General features: G+C 46.9%; 7 non-coding genes across 7 annotated transcripts; 3 read left to right on the forward strand and 4 right to left on the reverse strand.

The window, feature by feature from the left end:
• Positions 1 to 6954: 6954 nt before the first annotated feature.
• TRNAL-UAA (transfer RNA leucine (anticodon UAA)) lies at positions 6955 to 7029 on the reverse strand. Its single transcript has one exon. It is a non-coding gene; the product is annotated as a tRNA-Leu (tRNA).
• Positions 7030 to 11860: 4831 nt separating this feature from the next.
• On the forward strand, positions 11861 to 11943 carry TRNAL-UAA (transfer RNA leucine (anticodon UAA)). The gene has a single exon. It is a non-coding gene; the product is annotated as a tRNA-Leu (tRNA).
• A 294-nt stretch (positions 11944 to 12237) lies between these two features.
• Positions 12238 to 12312, reverse strand: TRNAL-UAA (transfer RNA leucine (anticodon UAA)). Its single transcript has one exon. It is a non-coding gene; the product is annotated as a tRNA-Leu (tRNA).
• Positions 12313 to 17142: 4830 nt separating this feature from the next.
• On the forward strand, positions 17143 to 17225 carry TRNAL-UAA (transfer RNA leucine (anticodon UAA)). Its single transcript has one exon. It is a non-coding gene; the product is annotated as a tRNA-Leu (tRNA).
• A 294-nt stretch (positions 17226 to 17519) lies between these two features.
• TRNAL-UAA (transfer RNA leucine (anticodon UAA)) lies at positions 17520 to 17594 on the reverse strand. Its single transcript has one exon. It is a non-coding gene; the product is annotated as a tRNA-Leu (tRNA).
• Positions 17595 to 22426: 4832 nt separating this feature from the next.
• On the forward strand, positions 22427 to 22509 carry TRNAL-UAA (transfer RNA leucine (anticodon UAA)). The gene has a single exon. It is a non-coding gene; the product is annotated as a tRNA-Leu (tRNA).
• Positions 22510 to 22803: 294 nt separating this feature from the next.
• On the reverse strand, positions 22804 to 22878 carry TRNAL-UAA (transfer RNA leucine (anticodon UAA)). The gene has a single exon. It is a non-coding gene; the product is annotated as a tRNA-Leu (tRNA).
• Between the last annotated feature and the right edge of the window lie 1564 nt (positions 22879 to 24442).

The raw sequence follows: 24442 nt of genomic DNA on the forward strand, positions 1-24442 counted from the left end.
AATTTGCCCCCCCCAGGGGAGCGACCCTTGCCTGATGGGTCGCTCCCCATCTCTAAAAAAAGAAACAACAAAAAAAAAAACACAAAAAAAAAATTGCCCTGGCGCCTAGAGTGTTCTGCCCCCCCCCCCGGGGGCAGTTCGGCCTAATAATAGGCCGATCTGTCCCCCGGGGGGGCAGAAATGGCCTAAAATAAATTTGCCCCCCCAACCTCCACCCCCCCCCGGGAGCGACCCTTGCCTACGGGGTCGCTCCCCCTGCGTGACATTGGCGCCAAAAAACAAATCCCCGGTGCCTAGTGGTTTCTGCCCCCTTGGGGGCAGATTGACTTAAAATTGGCCAATCTGCCCCCAGGGGGGCAGAAATGGTCTAAATACAATTTGCCCCCCCCCAGGGGAGCGACCCTTGCCTGATGGGTCGCTCCCCATCTCTAAAAAAAGAAACAACAACAAAAAAAAAACACAACAAAAAAATTGCCCTGGCGCCTAGAGTGTTCTGCCCCCCCCCCCAGGGGCAGTTCGGCCTAATAATAGGCCGATCTGTCCCCCGGGGGGGGCAGAAATGGCCTAAAATAAATTTGCCCTCCCAACCTCCACCCCCCCCCGGGAGCGACCCTTGCCTACGGGGTCGCTCCCCCTGCGTGACATTGGCACCAAAAAACAAATCCCCGGTGCCTAGTGGTTTCTGCCCCCTAGGGGACAGATTGACCTAAAATTGGCCAATCTGCCCCCAGGGGGGCAGAAATGGTCTAAATACAATTTGCCCCCCGCAGGGGAGCGACCCTTGCCTGATGGGTCGCTCCCCATCAGTAAAAAAAGAAACAACAAAAAAAAAAAACACAAAAAAAAAATTGCCCTGGCGCCTAGAGTGTTCTGCCCCCCCCCGGGGGCAGTTCGGCCTAATAATAGGCCGATCTGTCCCCCGGGGGGGCAGAAATGGCCTAAAATAAATTTGCCCCCCCAACCTCCACCCCCCCCCCGGGAGCGACCCTTGCCTACGGGGTCGCTCCCCCTGCGTGACATTGGCGCCAAAAAACAAATCCCCGGTGCCTAGTGGTTTCTGCCCCCTAGGGGGCAGATTGACCTAAAATTTGCCAATCTGCCCCCAGGGGGGCAGAAATGGTCTAAATACCATTTGCCCCCCCAGGGGAGCGACCCTTGCCTGATGGGTCGCTCCCCATCTCTAAAAATAGAAACAACAAAAAAAAAAAACACAAAAAAAAAATTGCCCTGGCGCCTAGAGTGTTCTGCCCCCCCCCGGGGGCAGTTCGGCCTAATAATAGGCCGATCTGTCCCCCGGGGGGGCAGAAATGGCCTAAAATAAATTTGCCCCCCCAACCTCCACCCCCCCCCCGGGAGCGACCCTTGCCTACGGGGTCGCACCCCCTGCGTGACATTGGCGCCAAAAAACAAATCCCCGGTGCCTAGTGGTTTCTGCCCCCTTGGGGGCAGATTGACTTAAAATTGGCCAATCTGCCCCCAGGGGGGCAGAAATGGTCTAAATACAATTTGCCCCCCCCAGGGGAGCGACCCTTGCCTGATGGGTCGCTCCCCATCTCTAAAAAAAGAAACAACAAAAAAAAAAAACACAAAAAAAAAATTGCCCTGGCGCCTAGAGTGTTCTGCCCCCCCCCCCCGGGGGCAGTTCGGCCTAATAATAGGCCGATCTGTCCCCCGGGGGGGGCAGAAATGGCCTAAAATAAATTTGCCCCCCCAACCTCCACCCCCCCCGGGAGCGACCCTTGCCTACGGGGTCGCTCCCCCTGCGTGACATTGGCACCAAAAAACAAATCCCCGGTGCCTAGTGGTTTCTGCCCCCTAGGGGACAGATTGACCTAAAATTGGCCAATCTGCCCCCAGGGGGGCAGAAATGGTCTAAATACAATTTGCCCCCCCCCAGGGGAGCGACCCTTGCCTGATGGGTCGCTCCCCATCTCTAAAAAAAGAAACAACAAAAAAAAAAAACACAAAAAAAAAATTGCCCTGGCGCCTAGAGTGTTCTGCCCCCCCCCGGGGGCAGTTCGGCCTAATAATAGGCCGATCTGTCCCCCGGGGGGGCAGAAATGGCCTAAAATAAATTTGCCCCCCCAACCTCCACCCCCCCCCGGGAGCGACCCTTGCCTACGGGGTCGCTCCCCCTGCGTGACATTGGCGCCAAAAAACAAATCCCCGGTGCCTAGTGGTTTCTGCCCCCTAGGGGGCAGATTGACCTAAAATTGGCCAATCTGCCCCCAGGGGGGCAGAAATGGTCTAAATACAATTTGCCCCCCCAGGGGAGCGACCCTTGCCTGATGGGTCGCTCCCCATCTCTAAAAATAGAAACAACAAAAAAAAAACACACAAAAAAAAAATTGCCCTGGTGCCTAGAGTGTTCTGCCCCCCCCGGGGGGCAGTTCGGCCTAATAATAGGCCGATCTGTCCCCCGGGGGGGCAGAAATGGCCTAAAATAAATTTGCCCCCCCAACCTCCACCCCCCCTCCGGGAGCGACCCTTGCCTACGGGGTCGCTCCCCCTGCGTGACATTGGCGCTAAAAAACAAATCCCCGGTGCCTAGTGGTTTCTGCCCCCTTGGGGGCAGATTGACCTAAAATTGGCCAATCTGCCCCCAGGGGGGCAGAAATGGTCTAAATACAATTTGCCCCCCCAGGGGAGCGACCCTTGCCTGATGGGTCGCTCCCCATCTCTAAAAAAAGAAACAACAAAAAAAAAAACACAAAAAAAAAATTGCCCTGGCGCCTAGAGTGTTCTGCCCCCCCCCGGGGGCAGTTCGGCCTAATAATAGGCCGATCTGTCCCCCGGGGGGGCAGAAATGGCCTAAAATAAATTTGCCCCCCCAACCCCCACCCCCCCCCCGGGAGCGACCCTTGCCTACGGGGTCGCTCCCCCTGCGTGACATTGGCGCCAAAAAACAAATCCCCGGTGCCTAGTGGTTTCTGCCCCCTTGGGGGCAGATTGACTTAAAATTGGCCAATCTGCCCCCAGGGGGGCAGAAATGGTCTAAATACAATTTGCCCCCCCCCAGGGGAGCAACCCTTGCCTGATGGGTCGCTCCCCATCTCTAAAAAAAGAAACAACAACAAAAAAAAAACACAAAAAAAAAATTGCCCTGGCGCCTAGAGTGTTCTGCCCCCCCCCCCAGGGGCAGTTCGGCCTAATAATAGGCCGATCTGTCCCCCGGGGGGGGCAGAAATGGCCTAAAATAAATTTGCCCTCCCAACCTCCACCCCCCCCCCCCGGGAGCGACCCTTGCCTACGGGGTCGCTCCCCCTGCGTGACATTGGCACCAAAAAACAAATCCCCGGTGCCTAGTGGTTTCTGCCCCCTAGGGGACAGATTGACCTAAAATTGGCCAATCTGCCCCCAGGGGGGCAGAAATGGTCTAAATACAATTTGCCCCCCGCAGGGGAGCGACCCTTGCCTGATGGGTCGCTCCCCATCAGTAAAAAAAGAAACAACAAAAAAAAAAAACACAAAAAAAAAATTGCCCTGGCGCCTAGAGTGTTCTGCCCCCCCCCGGGGGCAGTTCGGCCTAATAATAGGCCGATCTGTCCCCCGGGGGGGCAGAAATGGCCTAAAATAAATTTGCCCCCCCAACCTCCACCCCCCCCCCGGGAGCGACCCTTGCCTACGGGGTCGCTCCCCCTGCGTGACATTGGCGCCAAAAAACAAATCCCCGGTGCCTAGTGGTTTCTGCCCCCTAGGGGGCAGATTGACCTAAAATTTGCCAATCTGCCCCCAGGGGGGCAGAAATGGTCTAAATACAATTTGCCCCCCCAGGGGAGCGACCCTTGCCTGATGGGTCGCTCCCCATCTCTAAAAATAGAAACAACAAAAAAAAAAAACACAAAAAAAAAATTGCCCTGGCGCCTAGAGTGTTCTGCCCCCCCCCGGGGGCAGTTCGGCCTAATAATAGGCCGATCTGTCCCCCGGGGGGGCAGAAATGGCATAAAATAAATTTGCCCCCCCAACCTCCACCCCCCCCCCGGGAGCGACCCTTGCCTACGGGGTCGCACCCCCTGCGTGACATTGGCGCCAAAAAACAAATCCCCGGTGCCTAGTGGTTTCTGCCCCCTAGGGGGCAGATTGACCTAAAATTGGCCAATCTGCCCCCAGGGGGGCAGAAATGGTCTAAATACAATTTGCCCCCCCAGGGGAGCGACCCTTGCCTGATGGGTCGCTCCCCATCTCTAAAAAAAGAAACAAAAAAAAAAAAAAACACACAAAAAAAATTGCCCTGGCGCCTAGAGTGTTCTGCCCCCCCCCCGGGGGCAGTTCGGCCTAAAAATAGGCCGATCTGTCCCCCGGGGGGGCAGAAATGGCCTAAAATAAATTTGCCCCCCCAACCCCCACCCCCCCCCCCCCGGGAGCGACCCTTGCCTACGGGGTCGCTCCCCCTGCGTGACATTGGCGCCAAAAAACAAATCCCCGGTGCCTAGTGGTTTCTGCCCCCTTGGGGGCAGATTGACCCAAAATTGGCCAATCTGCCCCAAGGGGGGCAGAAATGGTCTAAATACAATTTGCCCCCCCAGGGGAGCGACCCTTGCCTGATGGGTCGCTCCCCATCTCTAAAAAAAGAAACAACAAAAAAAAAAAACACAAAAAAAAAAATTGCCCTGGCGCCTAGAGTGTTCTGCCCCCCCCCCCGGGGGCAGTCCGGCCTAATAATAGGCCGATCTGTCCCCCGGGGGGCAGAAATGGCCTAAAATAAATTTGCCCCCCCAACCCCCACACCCCCCCCCGGGAGCGACCCTTGCCTACGGGGTCGCTCCCCCTGTGTGACATTGGCGCCAAAAAACAAATCCCCGGTGCCTAGTGGTTTCTGCCCCCTAGGGGGCAGATTGACCTAAAATTGGACAATCTGCCCTCAGGGGGGCAGAAATGGTCTAAATACAATTTGCCCCCCCAGGGGAGCGACCCTTGCCTGATGGGTCGCTCCCCATCTCTAAAAAAAGAAACAACAAAAAAAAAAAACACAAAAAAAAAATTGCCCTGGCGCCTAGAGTGTTCTGCCCCCCCCTGGGGGCAGTTCGGCCTAAAAATAGGCCGATCTGTCCCCCGGGGGGGCAGAAATGGCCTAAAATAAATTTGCCCCCCCAACCGGCACACCCCCCCCCGGGAGCGACCCTTGCCTACGGGGTCGCTCCCCCTGCGTGACATTGGCGCCAAAAAACAAATCCCCGGTGCCTTGTGGTTTCTGTCCCCTTGGGGGCAGATTGACCTAAAATTGGCCAATCTGCCCCCAGGGGGGCAGAAATGGTCTAAATACAATTTGCCCCCCCAGGGGAGCGACCCTTGCCTGATGGGTCGCTCCCCATCTCTAAAAAAAGAAACAACAAAAAAAAAAAACACAAAAAAAAAATTGCCCTGGCGCCTAGAGTGTTCTGCCCCCCCCCGGGGGCAGTTCGGCCTAATAATAGGCCGATCTGTCCCCCGGGGGGGCAGAAATGGCCTAAAATAAATTTGCCCCCCACCCCCCCCCCGGGAGCGACCCTTGCCTACGGGGTCGCTCCCCCTGCGTGACATTGGCGCCAAAAAACAAATCCCCGGTGCCTAGTGGTTTCTGCCCCCTTGGGGGCAGATTGACCTAAAATCGGCCAATCTGCCCCCAGGGGGGCAGAAATGGTCTAAATACAATTTGCCCCCCAGGGGAGCGACCCTTGCCTGATGGGTCGCTCCCCATCTCTAAAAAAAAAAAAAGAAAAAAAAAAAAAAACACAAAAAAAAACATTTGCCCTGGCGCCTAGAGGTTTCTTCCCCCCCTGGGGGCAGATCGGCCTAATAATAGGCCGATCTGCCCCCAGGGGGGGCAGAAAAGGCCTTCCCAAAAAATTGCCCCCCCTGGGAGCGACCCTTGCCAAAGGGGTCGCTTTGTTGCGTGACATTTGCGCTCAAAAACAAACTCCCTGGTGTCTAATGGTTTCTGCCCCCCTTGGGGGCAGATTGGCCTTATCAAAATAGGCCAATCTGCCCCCAAGGGGGGCAGAAATGGCCTAAATATATATTGCCCCGTAGGGGAGCGACCCTTGCCTAAGGGATCGCTCCCCACCTAAAAAAAAAGAATTCATCACAAAAAAAAAAAAAAAAAAAAATGGTCCCTGGTGCCTAGAGGTTTCTGCCCCCCCTGGGGGCAAATCGGCCTAATAATAGGCCAATCTGCCCCCAGGGGGGGCAGAAAAGGCCTTCCTAAAAAAATGCCCCCCTGGGAGCGACCCTTGCCCAAGGGGTCGCTCCCTTTTGCCAATTTCAAGAAAAAAAAAAAAATCCCTGGTGTCTAGTGGGGTTTCAAAAGCCGGATTGCAAGCAATCCAGCTTTTGAAACCTGTGAGAGACTTCAAAGGGAAGGAAATACATTTCCTTCCCTTTGAAGCCTCTCGGGGCCTCCCCCATGGGATTGAAAAAGAAATGCAAAAGCATTTATTTTTCAATCGCGCTGGAAGCTCTGCTTCCAGCGCGATGGGGGAGACCCTGTGACTAATCAGCGCGCGCTCGCGCGCTGACGTCACAGGGGGGGTTGTGGGGGGTCGGGGGTGGGAGGGGAAGGGCTTCCCCTTCCATCCCTGACTTGGGGGGGTGGGGGGGAACCCCACAGAGGGAGCGAGAGCGCTCCCTCTGGGCTGTGTGCCGAGGACGTAGTGGTTACGTCCTCGGCACAGCAGCACTGTGCCGCAGGACGTAACCACTACGTCCGCGGCACAGAAGGGGTTAAGTCAGGTATCATAAACAAATAAGTCACCTATAATAAACGAAAAAGCATACTTTAATACAACCTGCAACAAAAGGTTACTAAGTTTCAAAGAGAAATGTACAATACAAGGCGTTTACTTTTTTGGGGGTAGAAAAATACACGTTAATCGATATGAAGATTTTATATGTAGCTCTTATTTTAATAATAATCAGGAGCAACTGAAAAGTGCGTGAAATTGAAATGAACAGTGTCACGGGAGAGAAAAAATGATATACCAGGAGTGGGGCTCGAACCCACATGTCCATTGGATCTTAAGTCCAACGCCTTAACCACTCGGCCACCCTGGTCTACATAGTGCAGGTGTGCCTGCAATCATGATATAGTTGTTTTTCAGGAGAAGAATCATCTATACTATCAGCCCTCCCAACAGGAAAAGCAGAATTCAAAACCCCCAAAATATCCCTCAGCTTTTGCATGGAAATAGGATGCCATTGATCCAAACTGGATCCATCCTCCATCGCCCAGCCAGCAACAATTCTCCTACACATTTCTCCTTCCATGGTATCATAATCCCAAAAGTACTGACCAAAAAATGTAATACCTGCCATCTTCCCTGTTATAGCCACCACCGCCAATCCTAGGTCAATATGTGTCATAATGAAGCGGACTCCATCCTCCCTCCTATACCGTGACATGTAAGGTCCCTCATACCTCCTCAATGCACCAGACTCAATAAATTCTGCCTAGGCCTTGCCATATGACCTCAAAGTAGATGGAGCAATGGACTGACGAATCAATTGTAACATCCTTAGATTCCCAGCTCCCAAAGGTCCACCGTCAAAGCCGTTTTAAGCAAATCTGCTCCCGGCACCAGTACACCGAATCTCTGCCACTGTGAACGAGATAGCCCATCAGTGATATCATTATTCACACCTGGAACATACTGACCCTTAAACAAAATATTGAATTTCAGACAATGAAGCAAAAATAAATGCAACAACTTCAAAACTTTTTCATCTCGAGCCTTCTGTGAATTGACTAAATTAACAACTGTTTGGCTATCCACATTAAAAACCACTCGCCTGTTTGCTAAAAGGTTACCACACAACACTAAAGCAACCATCAAATAGAAAAAAACTCCAGAAACGAAATGCTATGGTGTGCCTCTCTCCAAGAATCTGGCCATGACTCAGCAGTCCAATCACCATCTCAGAAAACCAAACCATGGGCTCCTGAATCATCAAGAAAAAATTTGAACTTGCCATAACCATTCATCCTCAACCGTCAACATGTTAACACCATTATTACTTTGCTGGAAAGAAACCAACATTCTGAAGTCAGCATTGATGACCTCTTTAAGCCGAATTCTGGGATGAGGTAAAACAGCACCTTTGACTGAAAAACCAAGGCACCTACAAAGAGCTCTACCAACTCTCACCACACGGCACGCAAACTTCAAAGAACCCAATAAGGCTTGCACCTGCTGTAACTTCAGCTTATCCGTGGAAACAGCCTCCTCCAACAGAGAAATCAGCTTTTGCACTTATCCACCGGAAACCGTACCTCAGATTTCTCTGAGTTCAATATAGCAGGGCCTTCAGTCTTATCCGGAGCCAAAGGTACTTCCATCTCCTCCATACACTTCTGAAATTCAATTAACCCTTTTTTACATTCATTGGATCACTGCAAGCCCATCAGAAACGAGTCACCTAGGTAGTTCGTGACATGCCCGAGCCCAGTCTTCTGTTGGAAAAACCACTGCAAAAAACAACTACAAGTTTCAAACAGGGAACCAGAAACAGAACAGCCCATTGACAACATTATATCCACAAATATAGAATCCTCAGATTAAACACCCAACAATGAAAAATCCTCAGGATGTACCGGCAATAATCAAAAGACAGATTGAATGTCTAACTTTGCCATTTGTGCCTTCCTTCCACAAGCCCTTACCAACTTAATTGCCTCTTCCACTGATGTGCAATGCACTATGGAGTCTTCATGTGCAATTAAATCATTAACTGACTCCCCTGCAGCCCACGATAGATGATGAATCAATCTAAACTCACCTTGTTGTGTTTTAGGCACAACACCCAGTGGTGAAATTGTTAAGTTATGAATCGGCCAGGTATCCCATGGACCCACCATTCTGCCAGCCTCCAATTCCGTCCTCAATTTCTTTCTCACCACTTCCGGATTCTCAACTGCAGATTTCAAATTTTTTCTCTGTCTTCTATGACCTTGATAACATAGCTTGAAACCCTCAAGAAAACTCTAGTACAGTAACTTGGCCTCCTCACGCCTCGGATAAAACTGCAACCAATAAAACAAAATATCTAATTTATTAGGAGAAGGGCCCTTTTCCCACCATCTGCTGCATCCGACCCCTTCCCCTATCACCACCTCTACCTGCATTAGCCTTCCATCCCCATTGCATCCCTCCAAAACATTGCACCAATGGATGTTTGCCCCTGCAATTGGAGCAATTGTGCATGAACTTGCACTGGAGTCGTGTGCATGACCCTCTGTTGAAGGACGAACAAGATCCATTCTGTGGGAACTGAGCTCTCGTGAAACTACCCACCCTAGATTGGTTGGGATGCCCCTGACAGGGCTTGTAAGGAACCAGAAGACCACTAGCTGTGTGTAACGCTGAGGCATTCTTGGAAGTACACAACCATTGCATCCAAAGCTCATTATAAATATCTCACCATTCTTTATCTGGAAATAATGCCATCTGGGCTCTAAGTTCTTCATTATATCTAAAACATCCAAAACCACCATAGTCTATTTGAGCCCACCTAAAAACGTCCATGTATTTTAGTAGAGAAATACAACGCTCCGGATGCCTCTCACAATAAACGCTAGCGATGATTAGGAATACTGACATCCAATTCTCAAGGGTAGTGGGAACTTTCGGTCTCCTAGCTAATTCCCATTCCTCCTCCTTTGACCCTTCCTTAGCCCACGCTTCTCTATGTAATAATTTAAAAACATCAACAAACTCACCTTTACAAATGTTTTCCTTCATGGCTTGGGTGAGATGCGCCCCCAAAGGCAAGAACAACCCCATATATGGCAACTTTTTACTTTTTACACTACCCTCACCTGAGTTTCCTTTTTCCTTACCTGGCTCTGCCTTAGAAGCCTCCTCACCACTTGCCTCTGACTTACCATCATTGACTCCGACTTTTTTGTTCACAGCCCCCCCAAATGGACATTGTCTGCATCTTTAACTGCTTCATTATTTGCATCATCTTTCCCACTCAATCTACCCAAACTTCCTTATGCTAACGCAAAAGGGTATTACCCACTGTTACAGACACCAAACACACTACCTTCATGCTTAACTCTTCACACCCCATTGCCACAGCAGCCTGTGTCTCACCTTTTTTTAATGAAGCCACTTGCAGGTACCTGATTATTCGTCTTGACTTTCCGATTACGCTGCACCATCAAAGGGAGCAAATCCTGAAACACACCAAAACTCTTTCCTCTGTTAGAACAGCTCACCTAATTTCTTTGCTGCATCTCCTTCCCCGCAGTCTCATCCCCACCCTCACAATTCTCCCCCTCCTTAGTCTCCTGGTCGTCATCGTAATCCATCAATTCATCATGCAAAATGAGCCCCGAAGCCAACGAGACAGCACCTTGGCTGATAGCTGGGATCTTGAAGCCGTGATTGTACCATAAATCAAATGATTCACCAGGCCACTCCCTTGTAATCGGGTTGATCGCTCTGGATGCAACCTTCTCTTATGACCAGCATTTTAAAGGTGCCCAGACCTTTACCGGCGTCTCCGCTGTTGTCTTATTTTTCATGACGTCCTTTGGCATGGCTCGTCCTCCTGAGCTGCGAAGCCCAAAGGAGCTGTCACACCCCAAAAATGCTTCAGCCGCCCCAGGGTGTGCTTTCTTAAGCTCACCCCTGACAAAGCTATGCCCATCTTCCTGTAATTGCTGGACTCTATTGAAATTGACCTCACTTGTGTCAAAATTATAAACCACCTGTTGCTCCGAGACAAACACAAAGGGGCAGATTTAAGGAAAGTGGCTCTGCCGGTGCAGCGCCACGTTCCTTGCACCCCTTAACGCCCCTGTACCGCCACCATGTGTGAGCTATATATATAATAATACGGCGCACCATGGCACAGGGTAGGGGCATTAGCGTTATATTTTTTACGCTATTGATGTACTCTGCAAGAGTAGCGCCATCATTTTGGGACTAATCCTGCAGAGTACATAGGGGCCCATTATAAATAATGGTATTCCCCCTTTTAACGCCTCCTCTGAGTAGGCGTTGAAAGTGTAAAACAAATGGCGCAAGGAAATCTCTTAGATGGCCTTGCGCCATTTTTTCGGGCTCCCTAATGGGCGAACGCCCACCTTGAATAAATTATGCCTGACCCTTCCCCACCACACCGCTTCCTCTACTGCCAACTCTATGCCTCCCAGCCATTCCCGTGCAGTGTGGCAAACGAAGCGACCCACGCGGAGTCAAGAGTTCGCTCTTGGCTACAACACCAGCCCCAGAGACACCCTCCTCAAAAAGCAACCTGTCAGGTGAGGAACGAGCGCGCCCACTCTCTAACAAGGGAACGCCCCCTTTGCACACATCATGCATATATTATGCATGATGTGGCGCAAAGTGTTAACAAGTTGGCGCAAACCTAGCTTGCGCCACCTTGTAAATATTTTGCTATGGTAGTGGCCTATGATCTTCACATTTGCGGCAAAATAAATTCTGCAAATGTAGCGCTAAGGGCCGCAAGGGCCTTGTAAATCTGTCCCAAAGTGTTTTAGATTGTGTGAAGTGTAGTTTTGAGTCTTGAAAAGGGGTTAGTTTGATATTTCTTAAGATTAACGTCAATTTGCAGACATATTTAATAGGACATGTGACAAAAACGGTGTGAAAAAAGCGCACCTTTTTTCGTCCTAAACGCTGATAATCTTATACATGTTTGACAGGTATGGTTGTATTTTTTTTTTTATTAAGTACATGCACGTTTTATAGAGGAGAGGCATGACATTACCTTGTATTCCTGAAATGTGTTTCGCGTAACCTGATAAAATATATAGATATGAAAATATATATAGATCTAGAAAGCTCAATGTCACACGGTGAGCATTCTTGATATCTATAATAAGTGCCATGTTGTTGTCCTTTCCTGCACTGGTACCAGGATGGCCGAGTGGTTAAGGCGTTGGACTTAAGATCCAATCAACATGTGTCCACGTGGGTTCAAGCCCCACTCCTGGTAGAGAGATTTTGTAATTCCTTATGCACCAAATGGAAAGCATTAAGTCAGGTATCATAAACAAATAAGTCACCTATAATAAACGAAAAAGCATACTTTAATACAACCTGCAACAAAAGGTTACTAAGTTTCAAAGAGAAATGTACAATACAAGACGTTTACTTTTTTGGGGGTAGAAAAATACATGTTAATCCATATGAAGATTTTATATGTAGCTCTTATTTTAATAATAATCAGGAGCAACTGAAAAGTGCGTGAAATTGAAATGAACAGTGTCACGGGAGAGAAAAAATGATATACCAGGAGTGGGGCTCGAACCCACATGTCCATTGGATCTTAATTCCAACGCCTTAACCACTCGGCCACCCTGGTCTACATAGTGCAGGTGTGCCTGCAATCATGATATAGTTGTTTTTCAGGAGAAGAATCATCTATACTATCAGCCCTCCCAACAGGAAAAGCAGAATTCAAAACCCCCAAAATATCCCTCAGCTTTTGCATGGAAATAGGATGCCATTGATCCAACCTGGATCCATCCTCCATCGCCCAGCCAGCAACAATTCTCCTACACATTTCTCCTTCCATGGTATCATAATCCCAAAAGTACTTACCAAAAAATGTAATACCTGCCATCTTCCCTGTTATAGCCACCACCGCCAATCCTAGGTCAATATGTGTCATAATGAAGCGGACTCCATCCTCCCTCCTATACCGTGACATGTAAGGTCCCTCATACCTCCTCAATGCACCAGACTCAATAAATTCTGCCTAGGCCATGCCATATGACCTCAAAGTAGATGGAGCAATGGACTGACGAATCAATTGTAACATCCTTAGATTCCCAGCTCCCAAAGGTCCACCGTCAAAGCCGTTTTAAGCAAATCTGCTCCCGGCACCAGTACACCGAATCTCTGCCACTGTGAACGAGATAGCCCATCAGTGATATCATTATTCACACCTGGAACATACTGACCCTTAAACAAAATATTGAATTTCAGACAATGAAGCAAAAATAAACGCAACAACTTCAAAACTTTTTCATCTCGAGCCTTCTGTGAATTGACTAAATTAACAACTGTTTGGCTATCCACATTAAAAACCACTCGCCTGTTTGCTAAAAGGTTACCACACAACACTAAAGCAACCATCAAATGGAAAAAAACTCCAGAAACGAAATGCTATGGTGTGCCTCTCTCCAAGAATCCGGCCATGACTCAGCAGTCCAATCACCATCTCAGAAAACCAAACCATGGGCTCCTGAATCATCAGAAAAAATTTGAACTTGCCATAACCATTCATCCTCAACCGTCAACATGTTAACACCATTATTACTTTGCTGGAAAGAAACCAACATTCTGAAGTCAGCATTGATGACCTCTTTAAGCCGAATTCTGGGATGAGGTAAAACAGCACCTTTGACTGAAAAACCAAGGCACCTACAAAGAGCTCTACAAACTCTCACCACACGGCACGCAAACCTCAAAGAACCCAATAAGGCTTGCACCTGCTGTAACTCCAGCTTATCCGTGGAAACAGCCTCCTCCAACAGAGAAATCAACTTTTGCACTTATCCACCGGAAACCGTACCTCAGATTTCTCTGAGTTCAATATAGCAGGGCCTTCAGTCTTATCCGGAGCCAAATGTACTTCCATCTCCTCCATACACTTCTGAAATTCAATTAACCCTTTTTTACATTCATTGGATCACTGCAAGCCCATCAGAAAAAAGTCACCTAGGTAGTTCGTGACATGCCTGAGCCCAGTCTTCTGTTGGAAAAACCACTGCAAAAAACAACTACAAGTTTCAAACAGGGAACAAGAAACAGAACAGCCCATTGGCAACATTATATCCACAAATATAGAATCCTCAGATTAAAGACCCAACAATGAAAAATCCTCAGGATGTACCGGCAATAGTCAAAAGACAGATTGAATGTCTAACTTTGCCATTTGTGCCTTCCTTCCACAAGCCCTTACCAACTTAATTGCCTCTTCCACTGATGTGCAATGCACTATGGAGTCTTCATGTGCAATTAAATCATTAACTGACTCCCCTGCAGCCCACGATAGATGATGAATCAATCTAAACTCACCTTGTTGTGTTTTAGGCACAACACCCAGTGGTGAAATTGTTAAGTTATGAATCGGCCAGGTATCCCATGGACCCACCATTCTGCCAGCCTCCAATTCCGTCCTCAATTTCTTTTTCACCACTTCCAGATTCTCAACTGCAGATTTCAAATTTTTTCTCTGTCTTCTATGACCTTGATAACATAGCTTGAAACCCTCAAGAAAACTCTAGTACAGTAACTTGGCCTCCTCACGCCTCGGATAAAACTGCAACCAATAAAACAAAATATCTAATTTATTAGGAGAAGGGCCCTTTTCCCACCATCTGCTGCATCCGACCCCTTCCCCTATCACCACCTCTACCTGCATTAGCCTTCCATCCCCATTGCATCCCTCCAAAACATTGCACCAATGGATGTTTGCCCCTGCAATTGGAGCAATTGTGCATGAACTTGCACTGGAGTCGTGTGCATGACCCTCTGTTGAAGGACCAACAAGATCCATTCTGTGGGAACTGAGCTCTCGTGAAACTACCCACCCTGGATTGGTTGGGATGCCCCTGACAGGGCTTGTCAGGAACCAGAAGACCACAAGCTGTGTGTAACGCTGAGGCATTCTTGGAAGTACACAACCATTGCATCCAAAGCTCATTATAAATATCTCACCATTCTTTATCTGGAAATAATGCCATCTGGGCTCTAAGTTCTTCATTATATCTAAAACATCCAAAACCACCATAGTCTATTTGAGCCCACCTAAAAACGTCCATGTATTTTAGCAGAGAAATACAACGCTCCGGATGCCTCTCACAATAAACGCTAGCAATGATTAAGAATACTGACATCCAATTCTCAAGGGTAGTGGGAACTTTCGGTCTCCTAGCTAATTCCCATTCCTCCTCCTTTGACCCTTCCTTAGCCCACACTTCTCTATGTAATAATTTAAAAACATCAACAAACTCACCTTTACAAATGTTTTCCTTCATGGCTTGGGTGAGATGCGCCCCCAAAGGCAAGAACAACCCCATATATGGCAACTTTTTACTTTTTACACTACCCTCACCTGAGTTTCCTTTTTCCTTACCTGGCTCTGCCTTAGAAGCCTCCTCACCACTTGCCTCTGACTTACCATCATTGACTCCGACTTTTTTGTTCACAGCCCCCCCAAATGGACATTGTCTGCATCTTTAACTGCTTCATTATTTGCATCATCTTTCCCACTCAATCTACCCAAACTTCCTTATGCTAACGCGAAAGGGTATTACCCACTGTTACAGACACCAAACACACTACCTTCATGCTTAACTCTTCACACCCCATAGCCACAGCAGCCTGTGTCTCACCTTTTTTGAATGAAACCACTTGCAGGTACCTGATTATTCGTCTTGACTTTCCGATTACGCTGCACCATCAAAGGGGGCAAATCCTGAAACACACCAAAACTCTTTCCTCTGTTAGAACAGCTCACCTAATTTCATTGCTGCATCTCCTTCCCCGCAGTCTCATCCCCACCCTCACAATTCTCCCCCTCCTTAGTCTCCTGGTCGTCATCGTAATCCATCAATTCATCATGCAAAATGAGCCCCGAAGCCAAACGAGACAGCACCTTGGCTGATAGCTGGGATCTTGAAGCCGTGATTGTACCATAAATCAAATGATTCACCAGGCCACTCCCTTGTAATCGGGTTGATCGCTCTGGATGCAACCCTCTCTTATGACCGGCATTTTAAAGGTGCCCAGACCTTTACCGGCGTCTCCGCTGTTGTCTTATTTTTCATGACGTCCTTTGGCATGGCTCGTCCTCCTGAGCTGCGAAGCCCAAAGGAGCTGTCACACCCCAAAAATGCTTCAGCCGCCCCAGGGTGTGCTTTCTTAAGCTCACCCCTGACAAAGCTATGCCCATCTTCCTGTAATTGCTGGACTCTATTGAAATTGACCTCACTTGTGTCAAAATTATAAACCACCTGTTGCTCCGAGACAAACACAAAGGGGCAGATTTAAGGAAAGTGGCTCTGCCGGTGTAGCGCCACGTTCCTTGCACCCCTTAACACCCCTGTACCGCCACCATGTGTGAGCTATATATATAATAATACGGCGCACCATGGCACAGGGTAGGGGCATTAGCGTTATATTTTTTACGCTATTGATGTACTCTGCAAGAGTAGCGCCATCATTTTGGGACTAATCCTGCAGAGTACATAGGGGCTCATTATAAATAATGGTATTCCCCCTTTTAACGCCTCCTCTGAGTAGGCGTTGAAAGTGTAAAACAAATGGCGCAAGGAAATCTCTTAGATTGCCTTGCGCCATTTTTTCGGGCTCCCTAATGGGCGAACGCCCACCTTGTATAAATTATGCCTGACCCTTCCCCACCACACTGCTTCCTCTACTGCCAACTCTATGCCTCCCAGCCATTCCCGTGCAGTGCGGCAAACGAAGCGACCCACGCGGAGTCAAGAGTTCGCTCTTGGCTACAACACCAGCCCCAGAGACACCCTCCTCAAAAAGCAACCTGTCAGGTGAGGAACGAGCGCGCCCACTCTCTAACAAGGGAACACTCCTTTGCACACATCATGCATACATTATGCATGATGTGGCGCAAAGTGTTAACAAGTTGGCGCAAACCTAGCTTGCGCCACCTTGTAAATATTTTGCTATGGTAGTGGCCTATGATCTTCACATTTGCGGCAAAATAAATTCTGCAAATGTAGCGCTAAGGGCCGCAAGGGCCTTGTAAATCTGTCCCAAAGTGTTTTAGATTGTGTGAAGTGTAGTTTTGAGTCTTGAAAAGGGGTTAGTTTGATATTTCTTAAGATTAACGTCAATTTGCAGACATATTTAATAGGACATGTGACAAAAACGGTGTGAAAAAAGCGCACCTTTTTTCGTCCTACACGCTGATAATCTTAAACATGTTTGATAGGTATGGTTGTATTTTTTTTTTAATTAAGTACATGCACGTTTTATAGAGGAGAGGCATGACATTACCTTGTATTCCTGAAATGTGTTTTGCGTAACCTGATAAAATATATAGATATTAAAATATATATAGATATAGAAAGCTCAATGTCACACAGTGAGCACTCTTGATATCTATAATAAGTGCCATGTTGTTGCCCTTTCCCGCACAGGTACCAGGATGGCCGAGTGGTTAAGGCGTTGGACTTAAGCTCCAATGGACATGTGTCCACGTGGGTTCAAGCCCCACTCCTGATCGAGAGATTTTGTAATTCCTTATGCACCAAATGGAAAGCATTAAGTCAGGTATCATAAACAAATAAGTCACCTATAATAAACGAAAAAGCATACTTTAATACAACCTGCAACAAAAGGTTACTAAGTTTCAAAGAGAAATGTACAATACAAGGAGTTTACTTTTTTGGGGGTAGAAAAATACACGTTAATCGCTATGAAGATTTTATATGTAGCTCTTATTTTAATAATAATCAGGAGCAACTGAAAAGTGCGTGAAATTGAAATGAACAGTGTCACGGGAGAGAAAAAATGATATACCAGGAGTGGGGCTCAAACCCACATGTCCATTTGATCTTAAGTCCAACGCCTTAACCACTCGGCCACCCTGGTTTACTTAGTGCAGCTGTGCCTGCAATCATGATATAGTTGTTTTTCAGGAGAAGAATCATCTATACTATCAGCCCTCCCAACAGGAAAAGCAGAATTCAAAACCCCCAAAATATCCCTCAGCTTTTGCATGGAAATAGGATGCCATTGATCCAACCTGGATCCATCCTCCATCGCCCAGCCAGCAACAATTCTCCTACACATTTCTCCTTCCATGGTATCATAATCCCAAAAGTACTTACCAAAAAATGTAATACCTGCCATCTTCCCTGTTATAGCCACCACCGCCAATCCTAGGTCAATATGTGTCATAATGAAGCGGACTCCATCCTCCCTCCTATACCGTGACATGTAAGGTCCCTCATACCTCCTCAATGCACCAGACTCAATAAATTCTGCCTAGGCCTTGCCATATGACCTCAAAGTAGATGGAGCAATGGACTGACGAATCAATTGTAACATCCTTAGATTCCCAGCTCCCAAAGGTCCACCGTCAAAGCCGTTTTAAGCAAATCTGCTCCCGGCACCAGTACACCGAATCTCTGCCACTGTGAACGAGATAGCCCATCAGTGATATCATTATTCACACCTGGAACATACTGACCCTTAAACAAAATATTGAATTTCAGACAATGAAGCAAAAATAAACGCAACAACTTCAAAACTTTTTCATCTCGAGCCTTCTTTGAATTGACTAAATTAACAACTGTTTGGCTATCCACATTAAAAACCACTCGCCTGTTTGCTAAAAGGTTACCACACAACACTAAAGCAACCATCAAATAGAAAAAAACTCCAGAAACGAAATGCTATGGTGTGCCTCTCTCCTAGAATCTGGCCATGACTCAGCAGTCCAATCACCATCTCAGAAAACCAAACCATGGGCTCCTGAATCCTCAGAAAAAATTTGAACTTGCCATAACCATTCATCCTCAACCATCAACATGTTAACACCATTATTACTTTGCTGGAAAGAAACCAACATTCTGAAGTCAGCATTGATGACCTCTTTAAGCCGAATTCTGGGATGAGGTAAAACAGCACCTTTGACTGAAAAACCAAGGCACCTACAAAGAGCTCTACAAACTCTCACCACACGGCACGCAAACCTCAAAGAACCCAATAAGGCTTGCACCTGCTGTAACTCCAGCTTATCCGTGGAAACAGCCTCCTCCAACAGAGAAATCAACTTTTGCACTTATCCACCGGAAACCGTACCTCAGATTTCTCTGAGTTCAATATAGCAGGGCCTTCAGTCTTATCCGGAGCCAAATGTACTTCCATCTCCTCCATACACTTCTGAAATTCAATTAACCCTTTTTTACATTCATTGGATCACTGCAAGCCCATCAGAAAAAAGTCACCTAGGTAGTTCGTGACATGCCTGAGCCCAGTCTTCTGTTGGAAAAACCACTGCAAAAAACAACTACAAGTTTCAAACAGGGAACAAGAAACAGAACAGCCCATTGGCAACATTATATCCACAAATATAGAATCCTCAGATTAAAGACCCAACAATGAAAAATCCTCAGGATGTACCGGCAATAGTCAAAAGACAGATTGAATGTCTAACTTTGCCATTTGTGCCTTCCTTCCACAAGCCCTTACCAACTTAATTGCCTCTTCCACTGATGTGCAATGCACTATGGAGTCTTCATGTGCAATTAAATCATTAACTGACTCCCCTGCAGCCCACGATAGATGATGAATCAATCTAAACTCACCTTGTTGTGTTTTAGGCACAACACCCAGTGGTGAAATTATTAAGTTATGAATCGGCCAGGTATCCCATGGACCCACCATTCTGCCAGCCTCCAATTCCGTCCTCAATTTCTTTTTCACCACTTCCGGATTCTCAACTGCAGATTTCAAATTTTTTCTCTGTCTTCTATGACCTTGATAACATAGCTTGAAACCCTCAAGAAAACTCTTGTACAGTAACTTGGCCTCCTCACGCCTCGGATAAAACTGCAACCAATAAAACAAAATATCTAATTTATTAGGAGAAGGGCCCTTTTCCCACCATCTGCTGCATCCAACCCCTTCCCCTATCACCACCTCTACCTGCATTAGCCTTCCATCCCCATTGCATCCCTCCAAAACATTGCACCAATGGATGTTTGCCCCTGCAATTGGAGCAATTGTGCATGAACTTGCACTGGAGTCGTGTGCATGACCCTCTGTTGAAGGACCAACAAGATCCATTCTGTGGGAACTGAGCTCTCGTGAAACTACCCACCCTAGGTTGGTTGGGATGCCCCTGACAGGGCTTGTCAGGAACCAGAAGACCACAAGCTGTGTGTAACGCTGAGGCATTCTTGGAAGTACACAACCATTGCATCCAAAGCTCATTATAAATATCTCACCATTCTTTATCTGGAAATAATGCCATCTGGGCTCTAAGTTCTTCATTATATCTAAAACATCCAAAACCACCATAGTCTATTTGAGCCCACCTAAAAACGTCCATGTATTTTAGCAGAGAAATACAACGCTCCGGATGCCTCTCACAATAAACGCTAGCAATGATTAAGAATACTGACATCCAATTCTCAAGGGTAGTGGGAACTTTCGGTCTCCTAGCTAATTCCCATTCCTCCTCCTTTGACCCTTCCTTAGCCCACACTTCTCTATGTAATAATTTAAAAACATCAACAAACTCACCTTTACAAATGTTTTCCTTCATGGCTTGGGTGAGATGCGCCCCCAAAGGCAAGAACAACCCCATATATGGCAACTTTTTACTTTTTACACTACCCTCACCTGAGTTTCCTTTTTCCTTACCTGGCTCTGCCTTAGAAGCCTCCTCACCACTTGCCTCTGACTTACCATCATTGACTCCGACTTTTTTGTTCACAGCCCCCCCAAATGGACATTGTCTGCATCTTTAACTGCTTCATTATTTGCATCATCTTTCCCACTCAATCTACCCAAACTTCCTTATGCTAACGCGAAAGGGTATTACCCACTGTTACAGACACCAAACACACTACCTTCATGCTTAACTCTTCACACCCCATAGCCACAGCAGCCTGTGTCTCACCTTTTTTGAATGAAACCACTTGCAGGTACCTGATTATTCGTCTTGACTTTCCGATTACGCTGCACCATCAAAGGGGGCAAATCCTGAAACACACCAAAACTCTTTCCTCTGTTAGAACAGCTCACCTAATTTCTTTGCTGCATCTCCTTCCCCGCAGTCTCATCCCCACCCTCACAATTCTCCCCCTCCTTAGTCTCCTGGTCGTCATCGTAATCCATCAATTCATCATGCAAAATGAGCCCCGAAGCCAAACGAGACAGCACCTTGGCTGATAGCTGGGATCTTGAAGCCGTGATTGTACCATAAATCAAATGATTCACCAGGCCACTCCCTTGTAATCGGGTTGATCGCTCTGGATGCAACCCTCTCTTATGACCGGCATTTTAAAGGTGCCCAGACCTTTACCGGCGTCTCCGCTGTTGTCTTATTTTTCATGACGTCCTTTGGCATGGCTCGTCCTCCTGAGCTGCGAAGCCCAAAGGAGCTGTCACACCCCAAAAATGCTTCAGCCGCCCCAGGGTGTGCTTTCTTAAGCTCACCCCTGACAAAGCTATGCCCATCTTCCTGTAATTGCTGGACTCTATTGAAATTGACCTCACTTGTGTCAAAATTATAAACCACCTGTTGCTCCGAGACAAACACAAAGGGGCAGATTTAAGGAAAGTGGCTCTGCCGGTGTAGCGCCACGTTCCTTGCACCCCTTAACACCCCTGTACCGCCACCATGTGTGAGCTATATATATAATAATACGGCGCACCATGGCACAGGGTAGGGGCATTAGCGTTATATTTTTTACGCTATTGATGTACTCTGCAAGAGTAGCGCCATCATTTTGGGACTAATCCTGCAGAGTACATAGGGGCTCATTATAAATAATGGTATTCCCCCTTTTAACGCCTCCTCTGAGTAGGCGTTGAAAGTGTAAAACAAATGGCGCAAGGAAATCTCTTAGATTGCCTTGCGCCATTTTTTCGGGCTCCCTAATGGGCGAACGCCCACCTTGTATAAATTATGCCTGACCCTTCCCCACCACACTGCTTCCTCTACTGCCAACTCTATGCCTCCCAGCCATTCCCGTGCAGTGCGGCAAACGAAGCGACCCACGCGGAGTCAAGAGTTCGCTCTTGGCTACAACACCAGCCCCAGAGACACCCTCCTCAAAAAGCAACCTGTCAGGTGAGGAACGAGCGCGCCCACTCTCTAACAAGGGAACGCCCCCTTTGCACACATCATGCATACATTATGCATGATGTGGCGCAAAGTGTTAACAAGTTGGCGCAAACCTAGCTTGCGCCACCTTGTAAATATTTTGCTATGGTAGTGGCCTTTGATCTTCACATTTGCGGCAAAATAAATTCTGCAAATGTAGCGCTAAGGGCCGCAAGGGCCTTGTAAATCTGTCCCAAAGTGTTTTAGATTGTGTGAAGTGTAGTTTTGAGTCTTGAAAAGGGGTTAGTTTGATATTTCTTAAGATTAACGTAAATTTGCAGACATATTTAATAGGACATGTGACAAAAACGGTGTGAAAAAAGCGCACCTTTTTTCGTCCTACACGCTGATAATCTTAAACATGTTTGATAGGTATGGTTGTATTTTTTTTTTTATTAAGTACATGCACGTTTTATAGAGGAGAGGCATGACATTACCTTGTATTCCTGAAATGTGTTTTGCGTAACCTGATAAAATATATAGATATTAAAATATATATAGATAAAGAAAGCTCAATGTCACACAGTGAGCACTCTTGATATCTATAATAAGTGCCATGTTGTTGCCCCTTTCCCGCACAGGTACCAGGATGGCCGAGTGGTTAAGGCGTTGGACTTAAGCTCCAATGGACATGTGTCCACGTGGGTTCAAGCCCCACTCCTGATAAAGAGATTTTGTAATTCCTTATGCACCAAATGGAAAGCATTAAGTCAGGTATCATAAACAAATAAGTCACCTATAATAAACGAAAAAGCATACTTTAATACAACCTGCAACAAAAGGTTACTAAGTTTCAAAGAGAAATGTACAATACAAGGCGTTTACTTTTTTGGGGGTAGAAAAATACACGTTAATCGATATGAAGATTTTATATGTAGCTCTTATTTTAATAATAATCAGGAGCAACTGAAAAGTGCGTGAAATTGAAATGAACAGTGTCACGGGAGAGAAAAAATGATATACCAGGAGTGGGGCTCAAACCCACATGTCCATTGGATCTTAAGTACAACGCCTTAACCACTCGGCCACCCTGGTTTACTTAGTGCAGCTGTGCCTGCAATCATGATATAGTTGTTTTTCAGGAGAAGAATCATCTATACTATCAGCCCTCCCAACAGGTAAAGCAGAATTCAAAACCCCCAAAATATCCCTCAGCTTTTGCATGGAAATAGGATGCCATTGATCCAACCTGGATCCATCCTCCATCGCCCAGCCAGCAACAATTCTCCTACACATTTCTCCTTCCATGGTATCATAATCCCAAAAGTACTTACCAAAAAATGTAATACCTGCCATCTTCCCTGTTATAGCCACCACCGCCAATCCTAGGTCAATATGTGTCATAATGAAGCGGACTCCATCCTCCCTCCTATACCGTGACATGTAAGGTCCCTCATACCTCCTCAATGCACCAGACTCAATAAATTCTGCCTAGGCCTTGCCATATGACCTCAAAGTAGATGGAGCAATGGACTGACAAATCAATTGTAACATCCTTAGATTCCCAGCTCCCAAAGGTCCACCGTCAAAGCCGTTTTAAGCAAATCTGCTCCCGGCACCAGTACACCGAATCTCTGCCACTGTGAACGAGATAGCCCATCAGTGATATCATTATTCACACCTGGAACATACTGACCCTTAAACAAAATATTGAATTTCAGACAATGAAGGAAAAATAAACGCAACAACTTCAAAACTTTTTCATCTCGAGCCTTCTGTGAATTGACTAAATTAACAACTGTTTGGCTATCCACATTAAAAACCACTCGCCTGTTTGCTAAAAGGTTACCACACAACACTAAAGCAACCATCAAATGGAAAAAAACTCCAGAAACAAAATGCTATGGTGTGCCTCTCTCCAAGAATCTGGCCATGACTCAGCAGTCCAATCACCATCTCAGAAAACCAAACCATGGGCTCCTGAATCATCAGAAAAAATTTGAACTTGCCATAACCATTCATCCTCAACCGTCAACATGTTAACACCATTATTACTTTGCTGGAAAGAAACCAACATTCTGAAGTCAGCATTGATGACCTCTTTAAGCCGAATTCTGGGATGAGGTAAAACAGCACCTTTGACTGAAAAACCAAGGCACCTAGAAAGAGCTCTACCAACTCTCACCACACGGCACGCAAACTTCAAAGAACCCAATAAGGCTTGCACCTGCTGTAACTCCAGCTTATCCGTGGAAACAGCCTCCTCCAACAGAGAAATCAACTTTTGCACTTATCCACCGGAAACCGTACCTCAGATTTCTCTGAGTTCAATATAGCAGGGCCTTCAGTCTTATCCGGAGCCAAAGGTACTTCCATCTCCTCCATACACTTCTGAAATTCAATCAACCCTTTTTTACATTCATTGGATCACTGCAAGCCCATCAGAAAAGAGTCACCTAGGTAGTTCGTGACATGCCCGAGCCCAGTCTTCTGTTGGAAAAACCACTGCAAAAAACAACTACAAGTTTCAAACAGGGAACAAGAAACAGAACAGCCCATTGGCAACATTATATCCACAAATATAGAATCCTCAGATTAAAGACCCAACAATGAAAAATCCTCAGGATGTACCGGCAATAGTCAAAAGACAGATTGAATG

The sequence above is a fragment of the Pleurodeles waltl genome, chromosome 5 (genome assembly GCF_031143425.1).
Source record: "Pleurodeles waltl isolate 20211129_DDA chromosome 5, aPleWal1.hap1.20221129, whole genome shotgun sequence".
NCBI classification, from domain to species: Eukaryota; Metazoa; Chordata; class Amphibia; order Caudata; family Salamandridae; genus Pleurodeles; species Pleurodeles waltl.